The 26,588-nt window shown below is 37.7% G+C and overlaps 1 protein-coding gene across 13 annotated transcripts in view; it reads right to left on the reverse strand.

Annotated features, from left to right (window-relative positions):
- LOC116634082 (EGF-like and EMI domain-containing protein 1) overlaps positions 1–26,588 on the reverse strand; it is a 649,939-nt gene that overhangs the window by 77,673 nt on the left and 545,678 nt on the right. For 12 of the 13 annotated variants that reach the window (XR_004299848.1, XR_004299843.1, XR_004299851.1 and 9 more), the window contains exon 8: positions 2,465–2,652. The exons of the other annotated variant lie outside the window; for it this stretch is intronic. The gene's annotated coding sequence lies outside the window, so the exon portion shown is untranslated. The remainder of the gene's footprint in view (positions 1–2,464; positions 2,653–26,588) is intronic. 13 annotated transcript variants of the gene reach the window in all.

Below are 26,588 nucleotides of genomic sequence, written 5' to 3' on the forward strand. Positions count from 1 at the left end.
AAAAAAAAGAAAAGAAAAAAGAAAAAGAAAAGAAAACAAACAAGGTTAAAGGTTAAAAGGTCCAAGTGTGATGCCCCAGGAGCATGGGGTAGAATCGGGGTATGGGGTAGAACTGCTCTGTCCACCTCCATAGTTGCCTTTGGCTCCAACCCAATCTGGGAGGCATCAGGATGTCCCTGGGATGGACTGACAGGGTAACACATGTAGTGACAGTTCAACCCTAAAAAGTACATGCAGACAAGCTGAAAATGACAAATAACAAATCAACTTCCCTCTCTCTCTCTCTCCTTTCTCTCTTTCCCACATAGCTCCTGTTTCTCTGTACTGCTCTCGTGCCTGGTAAATGAACCAACTCTGTTTCTAGGCATCTGGACATAAACTTTTCAACCACTGGGAAACTTTTTAATATTTAAAAAAATTTTCCCCAATTATATTGAAAAGCATTTAACCCTCTGTCAAATTATTCCTTACCTCTCTAATACAGAGCATGGAAAATTTTATGCACGATGTCTGTTATGGAAAATATACACCAATTTCAAAATATTCAGGGCAAAGCTTATTATACACAACTGATAAGAAATTACTACACACCTGGAATTTTATAATCCAAAATCACATGTTCAACACAGAAAGTTACAGCACCAGGCCGAAATAAATTCAAGTTTATCTATACAAATCTCTTTCCTTTCTGGTTTGTATAAATGCATTTTTATTAAATTATTATTTCTTACAATAACATTCTCACTCAGGAATTCATCCCATATACTTAACACATTTTTCACACACACACAAAACCATATCCATGTATATAACTAACTCATTTTTCCTGATTCATATGTATTTTTCTTTTCTAGCAATGTCATATTTTTCAAGTTTGTAAGTTGGCAGCTAATAATAACGATTCTGCCTCATTTCACCAACTTTATTTCAAATATATTAGTTAATAACTAAAAGTAGAATACATTGGACAACCTAAAAATTTAGAGACCTCAAAATAAGAAATTATAGAGATACATAGGTCACCTGATTATTCCCTGGTTGGAGTAGGGAACAGAAGGAGGGAGCTGTTTCCTCAATTAGTACGGGCCAGAGTCCAACAAAATCCCATCCCCAGGAAAGCTGAAATGCGGATTTAAAAACATTCTATTCTAAAGCTTGAAGTATGACTAACCAAAACCAAACCACACACACACACACACACACACACACACACACAGAAAAATAGAGCAAACCACTAAATTGAAAGAAATAGTGATCCTCCTAGTACATCTAATGGGTCCTTGCCATTCTATTTTTCTACATCTGAAATTTCACATTTACACAGGAGCCAGAGATGCTCCATATAAGTAGGCATAGAAACTACCTATAAAATATTCTATGCTTGCAAATATATCTCCCGCCCACTATTCCCTAAATTATCCCCTTGAGAGAAACTCTCCTTTGAGTCTCTGAATGTTCTCTATTTTTATGCACTCTCCACACCCTGGAAGACATATTCAACTAACACTGAAGTGCAGAATATCTCCCTTCCTGTGTAGATTACTGGGACAAAGCTAAACACAGCTAGGTGGAGGGTGGAAGGAGGACAGAAGTAGTCAGATGGGGAAAATATGGCAGGGGGAGGGGAAGGGAAGTAGACAAGCCTTGCCTGCTTCACAATTTTCCAAGGTGGGCTTGTCCCTTGATGGGATATTTTTGGGTCGTGTGGGATATATACGGCTACCACCAAAAGAACCAGTTTTCTGTCGGAGGAAAGTGAACAAAACTGGTACAACAAACTAGCCAACTTTTGCTGCAATTATTTTCAATCTGATACTTGGGTGTATATTTAACCTCGTTATAAAAATATTTTGTTAGGGAAAAAATACTTGACATTTCAATTCTGGGCATTTTGTTCTTTGCTAAAAACTGAGAGGAAAGGGAGGGTGTTGTAGTTTAGAATGAAGAGAAAAGAATGGGCAAATTGTGATAGATAGTCTCTAAGGAAAAGAAAGAGAAACGGGCTTAGAAGGTGAAGTCAAATTCAGATAAGAAACTTCAACATTTCTCACTGAAGTTCTTTACCCTGAAGATCATAACAGTGAGGAAGCAACAAGAATACTGTTCAAAGATTCTTTCCCATCTATTCATTCTCATCTATCACGTCTGCCCACTTCATTTTACAGAATTTTATAACAAAATTTTTTCAAACGATATAAAAGTATTGGGAAAAATATGAAATACTTATTTAAGATCGCTAGTTGATGGAAACCAGTGATTTTTTTTTCTGCAACTATTAACAACTGGTTATTCTGCTTCCATCTTCTGATAAAAATCTGTATAACCATTTTCACAAGTTTATTTTTTTCAATTTTAAATTTAGTTCACTGGTTGAGGTTATCATAGACCTAAACGTTTTTAAAACTACTCTCGAGATCTTATTTTTCCTTTGACAGATTGACAAAGATTATAAGGTTTTACATACCCACTGTTGGCGGTGTCGGGACTAAAGGCACCTTCACACGTAGTGTGATTCTAAATCAGTGCCAGTTTTATTGTGGTTGTGGTTGTGCTGGTTTTGGAGCTAGACATCACTTGCAACATCTATTAAAGTTGTAAATAAGTCCTCAATTAGGCAGCAAGAGGATTTAACTTAAGGAGGAACTCCCAGATCTGTGCAAAGAAAAAAAATGCAAGAATGCTCACCACAGTCTTTTTTAAATAGAAAAATACTGAAAATAATCTAAATGTCCATTTTTAGGGGATTTAGTAAACAAATCATTTTAGAGGCTTACAAAAGAGTATTCTAAAGCCATAGGAAAGAAAAGTCAGCTATGTGTAAACTGACAGGAAAAGATGCCTACAATATTTAGTTTAGTAAATAAACAAGTAAGCAAGACACAATAATAATGTTTGGTGCAAACATTTATGTAAAAATAAAGCCGGGGGGTGGGGTTGGGAGGGGAAAACTGGCAGTGAAGCTTTTCACTGTACACACTTCTGCACCATTATTTTTAAAAGATATTCCTACTTTTCATATATTATATATATAAGACATATAAAGCAACAAATTTGACAGAAAAATCACATTGTAACATTTACCTTTTTTTTTTTTTTTTTTTTTTGAGCCCTGGCCCAGACCCACGCAGGGAAAGAGGGAGCTATGGCCCTCTAGTGGAGAATTGCAACAATGCATTTCTCTTAACACTACTTAATCCCACATTCTAAAGAAATCTCAAACCTCTAAATTCATTTATGGGTAGAATCAACTAAAATTTTATATCAGGTAATATCACAAAATATACACAATTCTGTGTCCTTGAATTTAACTCTTTAAAAATTCTGGAAACGTCCTCTGATAAAATTTTAACATATGATGCACTTTTCTGTGTGCCACATAGCAGTACCCACCTACTCAGTTGCATTTCATGGGAAAAGTCTGAGCGTGTCTGTTTGCTGAGAAAGTGTATTTGCTAGCATGGATGCTTCAGTTACAGGAAGGGTTGACTTCTAATAATTACAAAAGCTTGTTGCTAATTAAAAACCAATCATTTGCTTATGCCAATCTCTAAACGAGGATCTATGTAGGCAACTGTCCTCCTCAAAACCGAATCACTGTATGTGAATAATAATGGTGTTTATTTTCACGGGCTAATCTAAAACATTTCTAGCAAGAGAAACTATTTCAAAAGTATATATGGCTGTGTCAACCGCCAAATTCCCTCGGTCCGGTTGAAGACGTGCAGGGTTTCCTGTCAACCTTCGCTCTGAAGCAGAACAGTCTTCAACCCAACCACTGGGCTTGCTCCATATTAAGTATTGGCTACCTTGGAAATGTACCGTCTCTCAGTGTAAAACTCCCCAAAGGGCAATTCAAATCACATTTAGAATTTCCTATTTACATTGCAACAGCCATGGCAGAAGTTTGAATGTCACAGTACAAATCTGGCACCAAATGCTGAGTGTGTTCGGCGGATTCCGTTTCAAAATTCACTTCACATGAGCATGTTTTCATCAAGTCAAGGGGGAGGGAGTGTCATGGGACAAGTTCATGTTATGAACTCTGGTCTTAAACTCTTTATCATCTTGAACAAGTAAACTAGTGTTTTTGCCCTTGCAACGAAAGAATTTACCAGACTACCTCACATAGTAACCTTGTCTTTTAAATGCTTATGCAGAAAGGCTATCAAGCAAGGACAGGCCACTATTATTTCCAGTTAAATCTCCCACACGAGAAAGGGAAACTCGGTTAGAACAGCCTAGCAAGCAGAGGCAATTCCTGAAGAGGCAAACTTTTTTTCTAGACAAGTAATGAAGGTCGCTAATTAGTTTTCTTTCCCAAGCTGTGTCCACATGGTGGGGAAATGTATCTGGACATCGTTTTTATCTTCAGATTTCTTCTTTTTTTTAATATATGAATTTATAGGGGTAGATTTTTCAAAATAAATAATTAGATGTAATTTTAAACTTTGTTTTGCCTCTTCTTGATTGTTACAAAAAGTGGTCTGCAAGGAGAAAATGTTTTTTCCAAGTGAACACAGCCACACACATGCATACCATCTAAATCTCCAGATCCCAAGTTCATCCAACTGAGGTGAACTTGAAAGAGCTCTTCCAGACCAAGCTGGAAGGTAAACCAGGCAGTGAGCAGGACCGCTTCACGTCACTATTTAGTGACTGGGGTGTTGAGTTCACGTCCGCTCAAGGTTCTCGAGTTCAGCTATGAATATTTATTTGCAGTAAATGATGATATGCCTAGCAATTTATTACAATCTAACGTTGAAATAACTTATTCTGACCCATCTATCTTGAAGTTAGTTTAAAAATAAAGTGTACTTAAAGGCAATGTGTATCATCACACACTTTTAGGCTCAGAAAAAAAAAAGACTCATTATTTGGTCTTTATGTGGTTATGCAAAAAATAATATAAGCATCCCTTGGCTAAGGCTGCCTTTGAAAACTCCTGAATTGGAGACGTAAATTACTTCCTTAATTTGCAAACTGATAGAACTCATTTGGGCCTGGGATTACGGTGTTACAGCACAGGAAGCACAAGAATTCACAAATATACTTGAAGGGAAGAGACTTCTCTGTGGAGGGTTCTCACTCAGGTAGAAGAAAATAAGATGTTGTTTGTTATTCACAGTCTGCTGGGGTAGAAGTTTTTCCTCTTTCAAAATTTTAAATCCGTTGGAACACTTTGAACCAGTTGTTTACTCTGGGTTTTGATAATACATTAGCATATCAGATTAGCATATTAGATTGAAACCACACTTGCCTAAAGAATGAGGATAAATCTTTCTAGAGACCCAAAATTCATCGCATAAATTTTGTTTCATTTCAAGTGCCATAACAAACAGGAAAAGAGAAGAAACAGCTCTTATTATACAGCAGCTTCAAAGATAGAAGCTGAGTGCTTCAGAATTCATATAAATTAAAATAATTATTATTTCTTTTTAAATCTTAGTGTGGCTTTATGTCTTATTCAGCGCCATCTAGTTAAGAGAAATACTACGGCTGCCCTACCATACAGAGTGAGCTCCATAGTGTAATGAAGCCATAGGGGACCTGCAGTTGGATAGATTTGGCTTCTATTTTAGCTCTCCAAAATGAAGATGTTGCTACTTTCCATACATCGTGCTGCCAGGTATTAGAGATCATGTTTAAACAACAGCTGGCCCAGGGCCTGGCATCAGGTTGGCAACACCACCAGTGAGCAGCTTTACTCCTGAGTGGCAAGTGGGTAAGCGAAGGGACGAAGGTCAAAATCAACAGCCCAGAGCTGCCGGAGGAAACACGTTAACGCTCACAGAACTCACCCTGCTTATCCACGTCCTAAACCTTAGTTGTTCATTCAAGCACAAGGACTAACCCATTTCTGTGTTTCCCAGTCTTAGCTGATCTATAATCAGATTGTTCCCACAGGAAGGAGGGATTTAGCCAAGTTGCTCTTTATGTAGAAACGATAGTATGTAAGCATTTGAGAATTTGTCATGAATGGTCCTTTTATATATAACCCGGCAGATCATGTCACTCCTCTGCGCGAAGTCCTTCAGCGGCACCCCCATTTCATTCAGCTGAAAGCCAAAGTCTTACCATGGCCCACGAGGCCCCATATAACAACCCTCTGCTTTTCAGATTTCATCTCTGTAGCTCTTCGCGTCTGTCTCTCCGCTCAGCTGGACCCCCTGGCCTCTCACTGCTCCGGAACGCTCACTTTGACTCAACTCTTGCGTTCGCCAGGAGATCCACCTTGACCACTCCTTACTGCTATCAACTGTTTTGCCTATCCTGTACTCCTGATTCCATTAACTTTACCTGTTCTAATTTGGCTTTTTTCCAATAGTACTTATCACCCATTATGCTACAGATTATACTTGTTTGGGGGTTTATTGTTTCTTACCTGTTTTCTCTCACTAGAATGTAAGCTCGAAGAGGGCAGTGCTCTTTGGCAGTTCATGGGTACATCCGAAGGGCCTTGATCAGTGCTTGGCCCATAGAAAAATGGGCATAGGACATTAATCAGCAATTCATGGAAGAATACACTTGAAGAGACAATGTATAAAAGGATGCAAAACCTCACTAGTAACCAGGGAGAGGCAAATAAAAGTAATATTTCCTTTGAAAGTCTGACACAGGTTAGGCAAGAGAGTCACGCAACTGCAACTGTCCCATAACTGGCTCACCTAGTTTGGACAGCACTTTGGCATTATTAAACAAAGCAGCAGATGCAGTGTCCCAGCAAAGCCACACCCAGCAGAAACCCTACGGTAAACGCTGCCACACGTGCACCAGGAGCCCGGCAGAGCGGTGTTTGTTGGAACACAGCTGGTAATGAAGAACAACTGGAAACAGCTGATGTGACTCTTGTTAGAAGAGTGGAGAACAAAGCTGCCGCACCCTCACACAACAGGGCCCTTGTAAGCCCTCAGAAGGACGCAGCCAACGTCTACCAATATAAACTAACTTCCAAAACAACAGTTGAGGGAGAAATCAGGTTGCAGGTTGAGAAGCACAGTATGATGTTGTTTGTCGATCAAAGGCTACACGTTTGCAAAATGTTTTATCTGTTGTTAGCTGATACATGATTAACTCCTTCACTCTGTATAATGCTCTGCACTTTATGAAGCACTTTCCTCCCTCAGTGTGGAACATTCCCTCTCACCCTGTTTCTGACTCTGCTCCAAGTTTGGATGAAGTTCAGTGATTCTGCCCCATTTACAAAGAATAGCAAGTTGTGTCTCTGAACTTTCTACCTTGGTGTCACATAAACAGGCTTGCTTGAGTTGACTATAGTGAGGGCGGCCCTAAATCTCCAAAGTCGCACACAATGTTCGCATTAAATAATCTAGGTCATTAGAGTTCAGCCATGACTTTTCTAAGGGGCTGTTTTCATAGACTTTATCTTGTTCCATGTGACATATCTCCAGCAATAGAACATTTTAGTTGTTATTTGCAGATATGGCTCTCAATTTTGGAGGAAATAGAACCATACTACGGTTCCCAAATGCTACATTATCAGAGACTAAAATTTTTAGATACGATCTAAATATGTGAAGCTTTAAGTATAAAAACAGTTAACTCATACACTTTCTAGAATGCCAACAACTTCATTTGTTATTTGAAACAGGGCAAAACAATGTATCAGTTTTTAAATGCTCATTAAATCCCATTTTTTTTTTCCTTTTGAAACATTCCAATTTTTTGTTAAATGGATGGAAATGACCAAGAAGCTCCCTGGCTCCCAGCATAAATTCTTCTCTTTTTAAATGGGAACATATCCCTTTTATAGTAAATGTTGACAAAATGAGATCAGGGTGGGTCCTAGACAAAACAGTTAAGAAGAAGCAGTTTCTGTGTATTCTTCAATTTCATCTAAACGCCTTCCCTCACTATAACTCCTGGTAACAATGATTCTCATCTGACTTTCTCTAATTACTTGTTAGCCAGCTTGGTGTCAGGGGTTATTAATTTGAGTCCTTGAATTAATAGTTAATCTCAGTGGTTTCATGATCTCTCTGGAGTTATTAGTAAAAATGAATGTGCACATATGTTTTTCTAGGGAGAATTTCCATAGCTTTTGATAGATCCTCTAAGATGTTGAATACCCCCAAAAGTTAAAAAGTTATGTTTTACAAATTGGGCATTATTTCCAGCTGTGGTTTTCACAGAGTGCGGAACATGACAATTCCTTGGTTCAGTCTCTGAGAGGTTCTGATTCAAAGGACCTGGGGTAAGATTCAGGAATCTGCATTTTTTAAAAGTACCTCAATAGATCTTGATGACACTGGTTCAAAAGATGACACGAATCCACAGAATAAAATTTAGAGTTTTTAGTGTTGCCTTCATGGTCTTTGTCCCTAACCAATCTTTCTACCCTTATTTCATTTCGTCCATGACTCATACTGCCCTACAAAACACAAATCATTCTTCCACTCACTTATTCTTGCATTCAAAGAATAGCTATTAGATTCATTATAAGGACCTTGTGCTGTTCTTTTAAAATGCCATGGTTGACAAATACTCTAGTAGGAAGAAACAACCAGCTTTTCTTTACATTTTATCTCCTCCTCCTTCACCAGGTGTCTATTAATCCCGTGAGATCCAGTTCAAATACTAACTACTTGTGCAAACATTCTAGATCCTTAGAGACAGAATTCTGTTCTTTTTCCCTCCTCAGTGGATTCACAGCATTATTTTTTCAAACATTAATTATACTTTTATGCCGTTATTTTTTCTGGTTCCTGGTTTCTGTGCTTCTCCTGGTCGAGAACCATGTAGAAGTCTTAAACATATCCACCTGGCTCTTTTCTGTTTCAATGCAAAATTCCCAGTAATATTTCTGAATGGATGAAAAAAATATCATGTTTTCTTCCCTACCAAGAGTATATACATTTTAGTACGATACTCTTGAAACCCCAAAATCCTTGAGAAGAAAAAGTAAAGCATTCCTGTGGTCAGAATCCTAAACACAATGGTATGCTATGGGGCAAGATACTTTGGTTAGAGAATCTTCATTAAATCTGGCAACATATCTGAAGAACTAGCCCCCCAAGAGAGTCTCTTATTGTACAGAAGGGTGGGAATATATCTAGGCATTGGCCCCTGTGACTAGAATATTCTTCAGCTCAGAGTGAGCATTGTTATCCACCCCAGAACTAGTTCTCCTACCAGACAGTCTTAAAGATATCATCACTAGAGGAGACACTTGGAATTTCATTAGATTTGGAAAGAAACCACAAAGAAAAACCAAGATTCCATCAGAAGTTGGTTTTATCCTTAATGTCTTTGAGAAAATCTATGAGTTGCAAGGAAATAAGGCAGCATTTTCTGCATCTTGGATGCAGTGACAACAGTGAGGGTCAAGCTAGAAAGAGCATGCCTGGTAAAGAAAATTCACGTGGGTGACATCTGATTATTCTTCTATTAATTCAGCAGCTATCTTTAAGCACTCCTTTCAGAGCCAGGGATTTTAAAAATATACAATTAAAACATGATTTGGGCTCCAAATTCATACCTAAATATATTTGTGAGCTTGATATTTTTGAAGTATTTTATATGTTCCTAAGAAAAAGACACTAATTTGTATATCCTCAGTACTTTTATTCTATGTATGCTGTGACATTTGTAAGATCTAGAAATGTTGTGAAAGCATACTTCACATTAGTAGAAATATCATGTATTTTCTTCTTAAAGTGTGGCACTTCAAGCGATGTACTTTTTGAATTCAGGCATCTTGTAAATTTTTGATCTTTATTCAGTTTGAAGCCCTTCATTGCTGAATAGACTATTTCCCTCATGTGTTGAGATACTGGATGTCCAGGCTTGGTATACATATATTTATACATAGAGAGATGAAAACACATGGACGCAAATTACTTAAGTACAAGACATGTCCATGGTCATAAGTATGTGTTGAGGTTGCCATCAACAATCCTCCTTAACAGGTAGATACGTTTTCATTTTTTAAATTAAACATCTACTTATAATGAAACCCATGCTTAAAAATTGGAATATTTCACATAAAAACGTCTGATTTCTGGGCTTTCCTTAAAAACCAGGAGTCTTGGCAGCCTGGGGTCAACCTTCTTGCATGGCCAGAGTCAGTGGAGTTGGGGGGGGGGAGCTCAGTGGCCGACCCCGTGACAGAGCAGGGAATCTTCCTACCATCCCAATATTCCTTAATATTTTTAGACCCTGGAGGACTTTCATATTTTTAGCTTCTCTTCTTAAAACTGCATTTTTAATGTCAGGAAAAATGGCCTTCTATATAATATCCACTCATATCAGACTGCTGTTCCAGGATGCTCCAATAATCCCAAAAGGCTGAAAGATTTATTCTTGATTGACTATAGCATTTCCTTCAGGTGGAGTTAAAGAGGAAAGAAAGCGTCGACCCAGCAGATGATGGGAATGGGAAACCTCACAGTGTTTTGCTTCTTCCTCCCCAGGGGCAGCTCCTAGTTGCTGAGTGACCATATTCATGGGAAGTCCTGGAACCTGTCTCATGCATCTTTCTTTGGAATTTTTCAGGGGCCTGGAGCAGGTGCTGCTAAATTTAGCTCTATTAGGAAAATATGTGTTAATCTATCTCAAGACAGGTATGATTGTAGCAGCTGTTCCCAAGCTTTAGCAAACATCAAAATCTCCTGAAGGGTTTATTAAAACACAGAATTCCAGGCCCCAGCGTTTCTGACTTAGTATGTGGGATGGAGCCGAAGAATTTGCATTTCTAACAAGTTCCCCAGGGACATTGACGCTACTGGTCTGGGGACCTCAGTTTGAGATCCACTTGCCTATAGATACCTTTAAGGAAATTTTCAGATTCCTCTGAACACTGTAAATGCCAGATTTATGCAGAAAAGGTCAGTGAAGGTAGCATCTCCTAGCAAACATCTTGATGACATTCACTAGGCAGAAGCTGAACCCTTCCTGAATTACGCAGAATTATTAGAATCATACCTATACTACCAACCGGCTCTATGTTGTTTTTCTACTGCCCTACCAACTACAATAGTCCACAGAGTAGCTGTGGGGTTGTAACTGAGGACAAATGAATGAGAAAAACAGAGACAATGCTTAGATTATTATCCTTTTCTTTTTTGTAAGAGACCATTTCTTTTCATATATATATAGATTTTTTTTAATTGAAAGGGATCCTTAAAACCACACGGTGGCAGTGTAATCACATGAGTGACACTTGTCATGGTGCTGGAGTTGGGTTTCTGAACCCATTACACATTAAGAGATAATTCTGAAAGCTAAGCATCTGCAGTTTTGGCTTAACAATTATTGGCCCGTAAAGTGTAAATGACAAGTTGTAGTCAGATACTTCTACAAAAAGCCTCCGTCGGAGCTTTCAATATTTTTACAATGCCTCAGACAGAATACATTTTTCCCCTCTGCCGTTTCATAGTGTGAAAACAACTTCACAAGAACAAGCAACAGATCATTTCATGCATGAGCTATGTAACAAATTCAATCCAAAATAACTCCTGCTTCAGTTTAGCAAATTACGGTGTGATCGCAAATTCGCTTCTAGACTTTAATCGTTTTTGAAAAGGGAATTTTTTTTTCTCTAGCATTGCTTAATTTTAGTTATAGGCATGTCTATATGCTTCTTACAACTGAGTAAAATGGAACTTTCCTAAATTTGTTTACTAGAGTATTTACCCGGACCTTTTCTTTCTATAGTGAGATTTCAAAATGACAGTAAGTTTTTGGTATATTTTAATTTGGCTGGTTGGCTATTAATCTGTACTTTATAATCTATATAACTCCAATAGAAGATAAGGAGTACTGGATTCTTAGGATAACAGGGTTCTGGCAAAGTGAAGGACATATTTCTCTATTCTGCTCCCTGTCCTAAAACAAAATATTCTGTATTGTTGGCAGAAATGGCAGGTTCCTGGTGATGTGGAGTGGGGGGTGGGGGGATGACTTAGTATTAAATATCAAAAATGTTTCCTTATTTGCATATTGATATGGTGCTTCTAGTCACCTGAGCAATGGGAACAGTCAAGTAAGAGCATTGCAAATGCGATAGATACGGGTGTCAGCAGAAGGGAACAAAGAATCTAGAAACCGCCCATGCAACATGAGGTACAGTTCCAGTTTGCGGACAAAATATGCCTTTGCCAACAATGATAGGACCTGAAATCCTCAGCAACCAGACCGGAGTGGGAAAGGAGGAAATATTACTTTTTCCACAAACCATCCCTATCGAACCTCCTGAATATGTTCAGACTTCTCCCACCACCACAGACATCCTGATTCCGGTTTTAGCGGCTGACCTTACATTTTGGATCAGAGAATACCCTCTGGGCATTCTCAATCAGACAAAATACTCTCTGGGAAGTACACTGTGACGGGGATTGTCACCAGTGCAGGGGTCTGATGGGAAAGGCGTTTTAACCTTAGAGAAAGACAAGACTCAAGGTCTAAGATGATCTTCCCAAATGCAGACTAGAGAAGTCACTGAAATGTTATTTTGAGGATGTAACTATTGCTCTAATGTGGGTAACATGCGCTGCACTTTATTGCCACGCGTGTTAGGTGGGATGGGAGCTCAGAGAGCCCGCCAGCATGCAGAGCTTCACAGTACAGCAACAGCATCTAGAGTTGCAGAGGTTACAACCCCCCGGGTCCTCGTTGTGATTGATGGGCTGCACACAGTGTTCAGAATTTCCGATTTGCCCCACATCATTTGAGTTTTTAACCTGCTCTCCTCGTTCAGCTACTCCATAGTCAGCCAGCTTCTTTCATAGAGGTGTCGAAGTTTTAGTCTATTCCAGAATCTCAAGATTAAGTTTTTCAAGGACAGATTTCAAGATTTAGAAAAATTATACCCAACAAAACAGTCAGTCTCATGCATACCTTCAGCCATATGTGGAGCCATGCCTGGAGGTAGGGGGTCGGTATTATTATACCCACTTTGGAGATAAAGAAACTGAAACTTAAGATCAAGTAACTTGTCCGTAGGTTACAGAGTCACTAAGTGGCAGTGCTGGGATTCCTACTCAGGTTGGTTTGGTAACCCTAAAGCCTACGCTCTTAATCATTAACAAGGTTGGAAGGACTCAGTTATTATACTTCCTACCTTCAGAACAGTTATTCCTTCTCTCCTACATACTCCTTCCATATGAGGACTATAGAGGAACAAATAATCTATTGTTTTTGTCCAAGTATAGATTACATGCGGTTTATAAAAAGTAGATTCCTTCTCCATGTAAATGCTACTTATTTTTTTTAATATGACACATATGTTAACACTTAAAGAATATTCCATGTAGTATTTATATGCATAATATGTCTTAGCAATATGATGTTGGTTAGTTATAATTTTACCAAAGCGCAATTACAAGGATTACTATATGAGCTATAATTCTTTTTGACAATTCAATCAGGCTTCAAAATTTCAAAAAGAAGTTTAACTTGCTTCATTGATTGATTTTTTCATTATTTATACCCTGACTGTTTAAAAAAAAAAAGAAGTTTTAGAACAACTTTCAAAAAGGAGAGAGCTATAAAACAGAATCATTAAAGCAAGAATGAAAGACTAAGAATCATGCAATAAAAGGACAATAGAGTTGTGCCCAAAACCTTGGATTCAAGAAAATAACTGTAAACAGATATGCTTTATTCATGAGTTTCCAGATAGCTAAAGCAAAGACAAATGAACAAATAAAAATATAGTTCTCTAACTGATAAAAAAGAATACTAAGTTTTTAGGAAAGCCACTTATTTTTGTACTATTAAAGTGTTTTGACTGGTGTATGTGGTGTGAGGTAGGAGTAAAGATTCTTTATCCCCATATGATTATTCAGGAGATCTGGTGCCATGACCATTGCATGTTCACTGTGCTGTAGGGTGATTGTTATCATAAATCAACTGACTCTCTATGAAAGGGTCCTTTTTCTGAACTTTTCATTATGTTCCATTGAACTGTTAATCTATATTGAACCAATACTATATTATCTTAATTACTATAGTTTTAATCTAGTAATGAAAGTTCTCCAGCTCTATTCTTATTCTTCAAGACTGTCTTGGCTCTTCTTAGATCTTTACTTTTCCAAATGCATTTTACAGTCAGCTTGCCAATTCCAAAAAAAAAGGCAGAGATTTTGATTCTGATTGAGTTGGTATTGTAAATCTGCCAATCCAGGGCCATAGTATATGCCTTCATTATTTAGCTTTTTAAATTTCTCTCAATAATATTTTGTAGTTTTAAGTTAGAGGCATTATATATCTTGTATCTAATTTATTTTTTGGTATTTGATATTCTCTAATGCACATGTATCTTTTTAAAACTCTTTTTAAAAATTTATATTTGTTTGTTTCTGGTATATAGAAATGCAATTAGTCTGTTATTGCTATAGCATCCAGCGACCTTGCTAAAGTTACCTATTTGTTCTAACAGTAGACAAATTCTTTTGTTTCCTAGACGCACAATCAAGTCATCTAGGAACAATGGCAGTTTTGTATCTTTGTCTTCAGTGAGTCTTTTTCTTGACTTATTACACTGGGTAAGACTTCGACTGTTATATTGTAAAGAAGTGGTGATAGCATTACCCTTGTCTTGTTTTCTCAATCGAAGGGGGTAGTTTTAGCATTTTACCACCAAGTATGATGTTTGCTGTATTCATTTTTACATACTTTTTAAAAATCAAATATTTAAAAATAGGTAGTTCTTTTCCTCATTTGCTAAAAGAATTTGTGTGTACGTGTGTATGCCTGTGTATGTATTTTATTATAATGAGTGTCAAATTCATTATGTACTTTTCTGTGTATATTAACATGATCATATAATTTTGTTCTATTTTCCCCCTAATACTATAGTGTACTACACTGATTTTCAATTGCAAATTTACTTTTGAATTCTTGTTATGAACCTCCTTGGGCAAGATATATTATCATATATATATCTATATATATACACATATACATATATATATATACACATATATATATATTGCTAAACAGATTGTGGATTTAAATGTGAAAGATAACACAATAAAGCTTTTAGGAAAAAACATAAACAAATTTATACATGAGCTTGAGTAAGCAAAGACTTATTAAACAAGGTTCAGAAAAAAAAAGAATGACAAATTAAACCATATTAAAATTAAGAACCTCTGTTTATTGAAAAACATTGTTAAAGGAGAGCAACTGTATGCCACAATGTGGGAGAAGATATTTATAATACATATAGCCTACCAAGGACCATATCCAGAATATGGAAAGAATTTCTACAGGCCAATAATAAAAGGCAGGCAACCCACTTAAAAATTAGGCACAATACTAGAATAGAGATTTACAAAAGAGAAAATCTAAATGACAATAAATATATGAAAAAGGAATAAATATCATTAATGCTCAGAGGAGTGCAGATTAAAATCACAATGAAGTACCATTATACACAACCCTGGAATGACTAAAATGGAATACACAGTATTAGGTATTTTCAAGGATGGAGCAACCAGAGTATTACAAAAGTAGAAATTATTATAAGCACTTTGTAAAACTCTTTGGTACCATCTTACTAAAGGTAAATGTCCATATAAGATGCAGGAACTAGGTATATAGTTAAGAGAAATGCATAGTATTCTTACAAAATATATGAAGGAATGCTCAAAGTAGCACTATTCATATTAGCCACAAATTGACCACCATTCCAGTAGTACCGTAGCCAGCCTGTAAGATGGCCTGCTATGATCCCTGCCTCCTGAGAGTCACACCCTCTTGTAATCTCTTCTCACACTGTAACAGGGCTAGCCTGTGTGACCAACAGAGTATGGCAGAAGTGATAGCGTGTGGCTTCTGAGGCTCCTTATCAAAGCCCAGAGCTTCTCACCCTCTCTCCTCCCCTCCAATCCCCTCTTCTCACCTACCCCTCCTCTCTTTCTTCCTCCCCCTTCCTTGTCCCTCCCCCCTCCTTCTCTCTCCCCTTTCCTTCTCCCACCCTCCCTTCCCCTCCCCTTTCACCTCCCCCCACCTCTTTCTCATCAATGCCTTGGGGAAGCCAGCTGCCATATCGTGAGAAATACTATGAAGAGAGGTGTGGTGAGGAACTGAAGCCTTCTGCCAACAGACACATAAGTGAACTTGGAAGCAGATTGTCTCAGTCAAATCTTCAGAGATGGAGCCTGGCTGACAGTTTAAACACAATCTCATCAGAGTCCCTGAGCCAGAGTCCCCAGTGAAGTTGCTCCCAGGTTCCTGAACCTCAGAAACTGTGTGAGATAATGTTTGTGGTTTTAAGGTGCAAATTGTTACAAATTGAGGTAATTTGTTATGCAGCAATAGATAACAAATACATCCATCAAAAGACAATGGAAAATTGTAGAATAATCATAAAGTGAAATACTAAACAGCAATGCGAATGAACAAACTGCAACTCTATGCAACATTATAAATGAATCTCGCAAACATATTTAGTAAAAGAAACCAGATACTAAAGAGTACATACATTATCATTTCATTTGCATAAAAATCAAAAGCTAACAAAACAAATCTACGGTGATAGAAGCCAAGATAGTGGTTACTCTTCTAGGAGGCACAAAGGGGCTCCTAGGAATATCAATAATGCTTTAGTTCTTGGTCTGAGTATTGTTGACATGGATGTGTTCATTTTGAAAATATATCTTTCTTAACACTTACTATTCATTTACTTTTTTAAATGTATGTTATAATTAAACAGTTTAGTTAGATTAAAAGAGAATGTATCATGATTTCAGTATGAGCGTCTCGGAACAATATAATGAACTATTTTTTGATGATAGTTTCTTAAAAGTACAGAATCACTTTACATGTTGTCATTTCTGATACTGATTCTTGATAAAAACCAAGCGCAAAATAGTGAATCACAGTACCATGAAGATGATTCTTTAGGGAATTAAATTAATGCGGTCCCAGTATATAGTTTTCTAATAATCAAATTTAATTTTGAGATAAGCTTAGCAGTGTTTCTCAAACTTTAATATGCAGAAGAAATACCTGGGGGATTGACTTAAAATGGAAATTCACTGCCTCTACTCCCAGAGAGTCTGATTCAGCAGGCCTGACAAAGGACCGTGAATTTGTATTTTTAACAGATATTCCAGTGAAACACTTTGCAAAATACTGAAATAAAATTGTACAGGTGTTTTTTGCAAACCTCGGTACATACTTGCATTTCTGAATTCCAAATAGAAACCAGTTTAACTGCAAATACACATGAATATTTGATGCCTAAAAAAAAAAAATTCCTCAAAATGGGGGAAGACAGAAATTAAAACCTGAATATAGCTCATAATTTAAATGCCTTTGGAGAATAAAAATGATATGAATTTAAAAGAATCACAAATACTTTACTGATTCTAATGTATAACTTCTGTTGCACGACAGGGGTGATATCTATAAAAGATATGCACCTGTTGTACAATTAAATGTCACTCTAATGTGAACATCCCCTCTGCCCAAAACACACACACTTAAGTTGTACTCCAAATAGCCAACTCTGAATCGTCAATTACCAAAAACAGGTTAGAAACCCCACAAATTTCAGTAAGATCACAGTGCTTTCTTAGAAGCTTATCTGTCCCTATGTTGTGTCCCTCATTACAGTTTGAAAGTCTTCCCTTGGCTGTGGAAATGACTCTGGCATGGAAAGCATGCGACTTTGACTTGGGGCGAAGAATAAGCAATAGCTCTCAAAGGACAGATATCCAAATAACTTGTTTTCATGCAAATAACAAACAAAGCAAGGCAAAAGGAATCCTGAAGACATAAGATGTGTAGGCAGAATTATTTATAAACTGTATTATTCTGAAACTGCTCAAGAGGCATCAGCAAGTCTTTAAAGGTCCCTTATGATCACTGTTATAAGTACTGCTGGAAATAACATACAGCAGTAATAAACCATGGGTAGCTACAAAAGCAGGCATACCATTTACTTTACCAAATGGGGTTTGTTTTTCCTCTGTAGTCTCCTCTTAATAATATGAGCCCCAAAGTGAGGTCTGTGTCTAGATTTATGAAGTCGGTGAAAATGGCGGCGGGGGGTGGGGGGGGCCCCAGGTCCTTGTGTACACCAGCAACTCCGTAATCAGGCAACAGCTTGCTGGGCAGGGGACATGGTTAGCTCTGTGTTCTGTACATTAGCTAGGCCTGTTGGTGCTCATTAAATGCTTAATAGGGATGACAGCACTGCAACTGATGGAGGGTTATAAATGCAGCTACCTCAGGTGCAAAATTATGGGCCAGACTTTGAGGTCCCTATTGCTGAGGCTATGGATTTTTCTATTAGAACTACCACATGAAGGGATGTATAAATAGGCTTATTAACATCTTCACCCTCTATAGAGTAAATATTTGTCCCCGGTGAGGCAGGTAATATCTCCTCCTCCTCTGTTCAGTAACCTTTAGAATAATCAGTAATCAAGGTAGTGCCTCAGAGTGCCGAAGAATAACAAGGATGCTAGCCAGCATGGAGGCAGAAGTGGAATAGGAAATATGTATGTATACATACAGACAGACAGACAGACACACATATGCACATGTATACCCATATTTATACACATGCATTTATATACACACATATATACATGTATATCCATACACACACATACACACACATCTATATACACATATATATGAAAGAAAAAAGAAAGAAAAAAATGAAGAAACACTTTCAGAGCAGACTATTTTAAAAATCGAGACTCCATTAGATAAATTATGTCTATATTAAACCGATATAGAAATGTATTAATTAGTGCAAAACAGCAATATGGAACCATCTAGTTATTTTTCTTAAGTGCTAACTTCATCGAGGGCTACAGATAATTCAAAACCTGACATCTCATTTTTGGCCTATGAGGTATACAATGAGTAAGATAGTTGGTATAATCCAGTATATGAGGGGCTATTAACATTCCTCCTCATAATCTGAGAAAGCAATTGCCGTTGATTAATTGCAGAAATGTCCCCGATTCTCCTCCCAGCCTTGTCCCCCTGCCTTTTGCAATGTGACATTCAGCTCCTCCCTTCAAGTAGTAGAGTTCATTTCTCTACCCCTTGCATTTTGGCTGGCCTTGGGACTTGATTTGGCCAGTAGACTGCAGCAGAGGTGACGGTGTGCCAGCTCTGAGGCTGGTCCTAAGAGGCCATCTTGGACCAGCCATAGTTGACCTGCTAACTGACCACAGACACGGGAGAGTCCAGCTAGGTCTGGCTCAGGCCAGCACAACTGCCCGGTCTACCCAGGGACTCACGAGACACAACAGTTACTCTTTAGTGTCATTAAATTTTAAGGCAATATGCTACACAGCAACAGCTACACAATCTTGGCTGAGCTGACATTATGGTGAATAATTAATGCTCTAAATAGAAGATATTTTCTTACATTCCTTTTTGGTCATAGATTACAGCCATTATTATCATTTTTGCTATGTCATGTGAGATGCAGTTCTCAGTACTTCATACAATTACTTACAATTAATGGCTTTAAAAATCCAGATTTTTGGTATAGTGTGTTACCTAAATAGGAGATCTGAGTCTAACCACAGTCTTGTCATTGACCCTCTGCATTAAAAAGATAGTTCAAAGGATCAGCACCATTACAGGAAAGTGGTGGGAGTATTAAAAGTGATCCAGGCATGGGGTGACAGGATCCAGATGAAAAGTGAGGTGCATTCTGAATAGGCAAACTCTCTAGCAACCTTTTCATCCTCAATTGGCACTTTGAACTGAAATCAACCTCAAAAGCTCAAGCTAAAATGCCTTCAGAAAAATGGCTAGTGTCTTTAAATCATCATGAACAGGTACCAACTGGGACATTGGTCCCAGGATGCTCTTTCATACATGAGCGAAGACAAACATCCTAATATTTTTTCTTCCTAAAAACCAAAACCTAATTGCTGAACAGACTGTTCCTAGGCAAAGAAATCTGAAAATAACCTAGTATCTACTCTATTACATTATTTGAATTCAAATGATAAAAGAAACCATACACTTTTAAACATGGGCTCTCAAAAAACACTGGTGATCACAACATACTGGTGATCATAACAAATTCTACAACTTGGAAGAGACTGTAAAATAATACCAAGACAACAAAAAATTCTATTCCCTTGAGCCCTGCAGAACGACTGTTTTGGCCCAGGGGTAGCTTCCACATGAACTCTTTCCATGAAGACAGAGGCAACTGTGGGAGAAGTCACAGTTCTTACTACTTTTAACCACAGTCACATGTGTTTCCAAGGCCCTGTCCGCAAATACCAGCGTCACCAGTTGCAAAGAAACACAAAATTTAAATGAGAGTGAATTTCACACTTGCGGCAACAGGCAGCTTTACATTTGGATATGACATTCAGAGCTATGTTAAAATACTACTTTGCATACAGATTATTGAATGCTTTGTCTTGGAAACCAATTCATGTTCTGTATGCCAGCACTAAGGGAGAACTGGCGATGCTGACTGGCAGAGTCCTTCCTTTAAGTTACAGAATTCCAAGAAGAAATATAATTTCCCCCAAAGCATTTTTTTTTTTCATGAAAAAAGGAAACTGGTAAACCTTTGGGGATTGAGTTACAACACCCACAATGAGAGTAATATACCCTTTGGAAAGACATAGAAATTTTTCCCAAATTGGTAGTGAAATAACTATAGAAATTTGCACATTTGTCCTAAATAACAAAGCACAGTTCACCGGATTATCTTGTGTTTTAAAACTTAAAGTTCTTGGAAAGCGATGTCTGAATACTTAAAAAAATAATAATTGTCATAATAAGTTACTAATTATTGAGGATCTATCATGTGAAAATCTGTATAGCTGTATTTCTTTTTTTTTTTAAGATTTTATTTATTTATTAGAGAGAGAGAGAGTGACAGCAGGTACACAAGCAGGGGGAGTGGGAGAGGGAGAAGCAGGCTTCCCGTGGAGCAGGGAGCCGGACGTGGGGCTCGATTCCAGGACCCTAGGATCATGCCCTGAGCTGAAGGCAGAACCTTAACCACTGAGCCACCCAGGCGCCCCTATAGCTGTTTTTCTATAGTAACCGCACAACAATCCATCAATAGAGATATTGTTATTCCAATATGAAACATAAGGAAAATGATGTATAAGTCACCAGAGGTCCCATTAGAAACACATTACTGATTTAAATAAACAGTTTTGAATTAAACCATTCTAATGCTGTTTTTTCGTTTCCTTCAACATTCATCATCATTCATATTTTGCTGGCTCTATGAATATATCAAAATCAGACTCATTTAAGAACCAAACAGACTCCTCTAGACCTTTCTTCTATTTCCCTTCTTCCTTTTCTGTGACCTCACAATTCTCAAAATTCTTCTATTCTTCATTTAGATAACTGATGCTTTTTTATTTATCTTCTTATTTCCAAACTCTTACTGAGCTAAATTTCATCCACTCCATGAAAACAACATATAGATTCTGGACAGTGAAGACTTCATCACGACTGACATGCCTCTGATTGGCCCTCCAGGTAGTAAACTATTTTACCCAAGGTTCAAGATGTAACCTGCCTTCTTTGAGGACAACTGTCTGTACCAACCTTCTTTACCAACATGCATATTGCCATCCCCTTCTCATTCAGTTATTGTCAAAGACACTTGAGTTAACGTTTATGTATCTGTGTTTTCATAAATAAGCATTGAACGTTAGTGAAGATGGCAGTGGGGCTTACACTATGTGTTCTTTTCATAGCAGATACATTGTAATTCGGATAACTAAAAACCACTCAAACTCTTTGACCTCAAAGCTGACATGCAATTAATCTTTAATGAGTTATTAACATTCTTTGCAAAATTTTATAAGGCCTTGGTAAGGATTAAAAAAATTATTAAAATTTGAAAAATTAGTCCTGAACAGATGAGTGGGATATTTTACTATCTTGTCAGGTGGATAAAGCGCTTGCATACTAAGTGCGTGGGAATGTGCCACTTTACAAAGGGTGACTCTACGAACATTTGCATGGCTCTCTTAAGCTATTCATCATCTGACGCATAATCTTTTCATATGTTTTCAACCAGAATTGTCTTACTTTTAATTTTAAAAATCTAAAGCAGAAGAGAAAAAGTATATAAAATCCAAGGGAGTACAATATTAAGACTGCACATTAAATACCATGAAGAACACACATAGTTCAAGATTAATGGCAATAAAAATGTAAGAGACTAAGTACAGTTGGAGTTGGCTTCTTTACCATTTCAACAGCACTGGGATATTGAAGTGGACATCATTGTTTCCTTTTAGAAAATTTTCCAAGTTTGAACAAGATAACGGTTGTGAAAAATGCTTTGTAGAGCATAAGACATTAAGCAGTTTTTATCATGATATGACTACTAGAGATGTAAATCAGACTGTTTGATCACATAGTTTAAATTATAGACCTTCCCCATAGAAATGCAAACTTCTAAGTCTACCCTATATGGGGTAAGGTAGTTGGCACTACCATTTTGCAGTCTCTCAAATTTAAATTAAAATTTAGCAACATCCAGTGAAATCTACAATGGAAATACTTCAGATTCTATAATATAATGAAATCTAATTCCCTGGTAATAGCTAATACACATTATCCTTGTGGGAATACATAGGCAATTTCAAGGATATTACAGACCTTCTTCCTTAACGTTTGACAAGTTTCAGATTCAGCTTCCCAAACACATTAATTATGTGGAGACTCTCACTGAGGTAGACATCCAGGAAGTCTGAGCTCTTGGCTGTTGTGCCACTTTAGTGAGGCACATTAAGTGGTCTGCAGGCTTCCTTCTCTTTCTTCTCTATATTCAGACAATTGATTAATGATGGCACAAGAACACAGTAAGATTGACTATATCTTAAAATAGCAGAAGGATTTTTTTCTCCCAGTTTCTTGGGTCTGTCATCTTTATTATAGAAAAAAGCAAATACAGATATCTCAGACTGAGTCTCACCATTGTCTCTGAAGCCAGCAGGCAGTTACTTATCCCAACTTGGAAATAACTATTATGATTAATCAGACATTTAAAATTGAGCCACTTTAGACTGAAAATTGATTAGTACATATATTTCATTTGATTTTCTCTTCATCTTCTATCTCCTTTTGGGCCCAAGAGATAGAAATTATTCATAATGTAGTCACAGACACTTTCTTCTCTTGTGGTCCTAGAAAATAGACCGTTGGACAGTTAAGTCAGTTGTGAGACCCTCCCTAGTTTTAGAGATGTTGAAATATAAAGAGAATTGTGACTTAGAATACATGATATAAATATGGTACATGTGTGCGTATGTATATGGGGGGGGGAAGAAAAGGATAAATTAAAACAATAGAAAATTCAGTGAGTTAAAAAAGTTACTTCTCAAAGCATCTACCAGCACAATTATTTAAATACATTCTTTGCAAGTTTTATGTGAAAGCAAATTTCCAGGTATTTGATTTCAACATTAATGATTCTCATGGATTCTGAATGCTTTCTATTATGATTATATTGGATCTGACCTTCTAGGGTGAGAGGGATTGAGAATGAACAAGATTCATCAACAGGGATAATGTATCTTGGAAAGGCAAAGAAGATTTTAAACATTCTGTTGACAGAGGGGAAAAAAACCAGGTGAACCATTTTGTTCCCTTCATTGGTCAAGCTTTCTGTAAGAGTAGTCTACAGGTGCTATTGTGTGTGTGTGTGTGTGTGTGTGTGTGGGTGTGTGTGTTTTAAATACCCAATCTTAAAAAAAAATCTCAGGGCGCCTGGGTGGCTTAGTTGTTAAGCGTCAGCCTTCGGCTCAGGTCGTGATCCCAGGGTCCTGGGATTGAGCCCTGCATCGGGCTCCCTGCTCAGCGGGAAGCTTGCTTCTCCCTCTCCCATTCCCCCTGCTTGTGTTCCCTCTCTCTCTGTGTCTCCTGTGTCAAATAAATAAATAAAATCTTAAAAAAAAGTGTTAAGTCACAAATCCTTTGTTTTTCTTCCCTTCCTCCACTTCTCCCCCTTTTTAAGCAGCATATGAGACAGTGACTATCTTTTCTTCCTGGAAGTCCTCCTTTTCTGGAATTGGATCTCTAAGTTTTTCTATTTGCTTATCACATTTTTCCACCTTTCCAAAACAGGAGTAACAAACACAGGTCCCTGAAGCCCAGGCAGGAAACATGCAGGAGTAAGCAGATGGAGTCTCAGCAGGTGAACGCCAGGGAATGGTAGAGACCACGACTGGAACCAACTGGAAAGTGCCTGCCCCACCCAGAGAGGTATGAACTAACTAAATGTAGCCATTTGTTCCCATGCAGGAATATGGTCCCAGTGTTCCCACATCTGATTTTTAAAAATATTGAATCATGTATTTTAAAAGGAAATTGCCTGCCATTCAAAACACATCTGCAAGTCAAATTTAGCTCTAAGGCTGCCAGTTTGTAACATCTGCTCTAAGTAAATCTCGATCTTGTTCACTGGTTTCCCCTTCTGTATACCCCCTAAATGTAGGGTATTTATTGATGTCTGCTCATAGTCTCCATAGCTCTTGTCTTTAGTGTCTTCTCCTTACTTCTCTCTTCCAATCTGTCTCTATGTTGATGGATCTCACACCTGATTCCTAATTTTGATCTTTCCTTTGAGTTCTTAGGATCTGATTTTCCAACAAATGATTATGCATGTCCTGCTCAGCATGTCTCATACTGTACATACCAAATCATTGTTAAACTCAGTCATCTTTCATTTTCCACATCTATTTACTGAAAAAACCTGTGGCATATAATATGGATTTTTAGACTTTTATTATTTTATATTTATATTATTTTATATACATTATGTGTGTGTAAATATATGTGTGTGTGTGTGTGTGTGTGTATTTTTGAAAGCTAGCATCACATAGTTGTTAAGATCAGTCATTGAAATCAAACCACTTAGGTTCTAATCCTAACTCCCTCACTTACTAACCATGTGGCCTTAGGCAAATTATTTTACCTCTCTATGCCTCACTTTCCCCATCTCTGAATGGGGATAATAAAAGTACCTACCCCACAAGGTTATAGTGAGGACTGAAAAATTATTGACTAGATAGCAGGATACGAAATGGCATTTTTTTATTTTCCCAGATTTGCAGAAGAGATTTCAAACCAACATGTGCCAGGCAATTTATTCAGGTTTCACTAATGGAGTGTTAGTGGAGTTTTATGATTCTTAGCTTTTCAATTACATTGAGGGCATATAACAAGTGCTATGGATTAATTTTTAAAGACTGGTAGAGATTTTCTTGAAGGGAAGAGGTTTTATTAGCCTATAACTCACTGAGTATAACTATGTGCTAAATGCCCTTCCAAAGGTGTAATATGTATTAGCCTATTTAATACTCTTAAGAATCTGATCAGTCTTCTATTAGTCCCATTCTACAGATGAGGAAACTAAGGTAACTAAGTACTCACATAAGGCAACAGAGAGCCTAAGTGGAGAATCATAGGCTGTCAGGCAGTCTGACCTGCACTGGACAGCATCTTCGGAGTTGTCAAAGAACTGCTGCCTTCCTTGTCCCCTCTCCGTGAATGCCTTCCCTTCACCTTATGCCCAGTGTAGAGGTCTCAGAGAGAATGCTTTGAGAGCTTGAAATGTACCTTCTGGAAAGGGGGAGACTTGTGAGCTAGCATCAGACCCACATTTGAAGATGAGAGACCAGAGACCGACATTGCCACCAAAGACAAATTGCAGGATCACCTTTCTTACAGCCAAGCTGCCCACGCCATAGAGGGCATCTTAAAGCATGATCCACCAAGAAGAGGGTGGAGGACGAGAGCAGGGTAAGCGTGGAGCGAAGAGCCCACCCTTTCTCTCTTCCCCACTTCTGAGCTTGTGTCAAGCCTGAGCTAGCAAGGGAATGAGTTTAAACTGGATTTGGAATTGAAGTTTTGATAAGAGAACTATACTTTCAATTGGGTGATGCAATAAAAACTAAGAATGACGAGGACAGTCTTGGGATCTTTCTGGGACCTCTCCAAGAGCAAAGGGCAATGAAACCAGAGAGAGGCTGAGCAGAGCAGGGCTACAATGATGTTCTGCACCTCAAGGCTGAGATCACATTCAGTTACTCCTCAGAAACGTTTAGATCCCTCCTATTTTATTTCCTAAAGAAGGACTGAATCTTCTAATGTGTCATCTGGGGCTTTTCACCATCTAACCCTATTCTAACCCTTTTACCTTTATCTCCCATCACAACCAAACTAAATCCAGTCATACTCCATTCTGCACATCACCCTGCCTGGCATAAACTTCATACCAGCCAAATCCTCAGATTTCTACTCATTATTTAATATTTGGCTGATATCTTACCTCTTTAAGAAGCCTTAAGGATTTCCCCTAATGAGATTAATCACAACTTCTTTTCACACATCTATTACCTCACCCTCTCTTAAAATATAATTAAAATTAGTAGTTCATACACCTTTCTCATCCACTAAACTGTAAATGAATTCCATGAGGGGCAGGAAGATGCCTTATCTTTTTTTAGTATCCTATATGGGTGCACTCAGCAAATGGAGCATGTACACGGAAGGCGCAGTAAACAATCACACAATGAAAACTTAATGAGTATTATGACCTGAGACCTTTCTCACTTTCGGAGCACTTGAAAAATTCTCAGGACAAT

Source organism: Phoca vitulina, unplaced genomic scaffold (genome assembly GCF_004348235.1).
Source record: "Phoca vitulina isolate PV1807 unplaced genomic scaffold, GSC_HSeal_1.0 scaffold8, whole genome shotgun sequence".
Taxonomy (NCBI): Eukaryota; Metazoa; Chordata; class Mammalia; order Carnivora; family Phocidae; genus Phoca; species Phoca vitulina.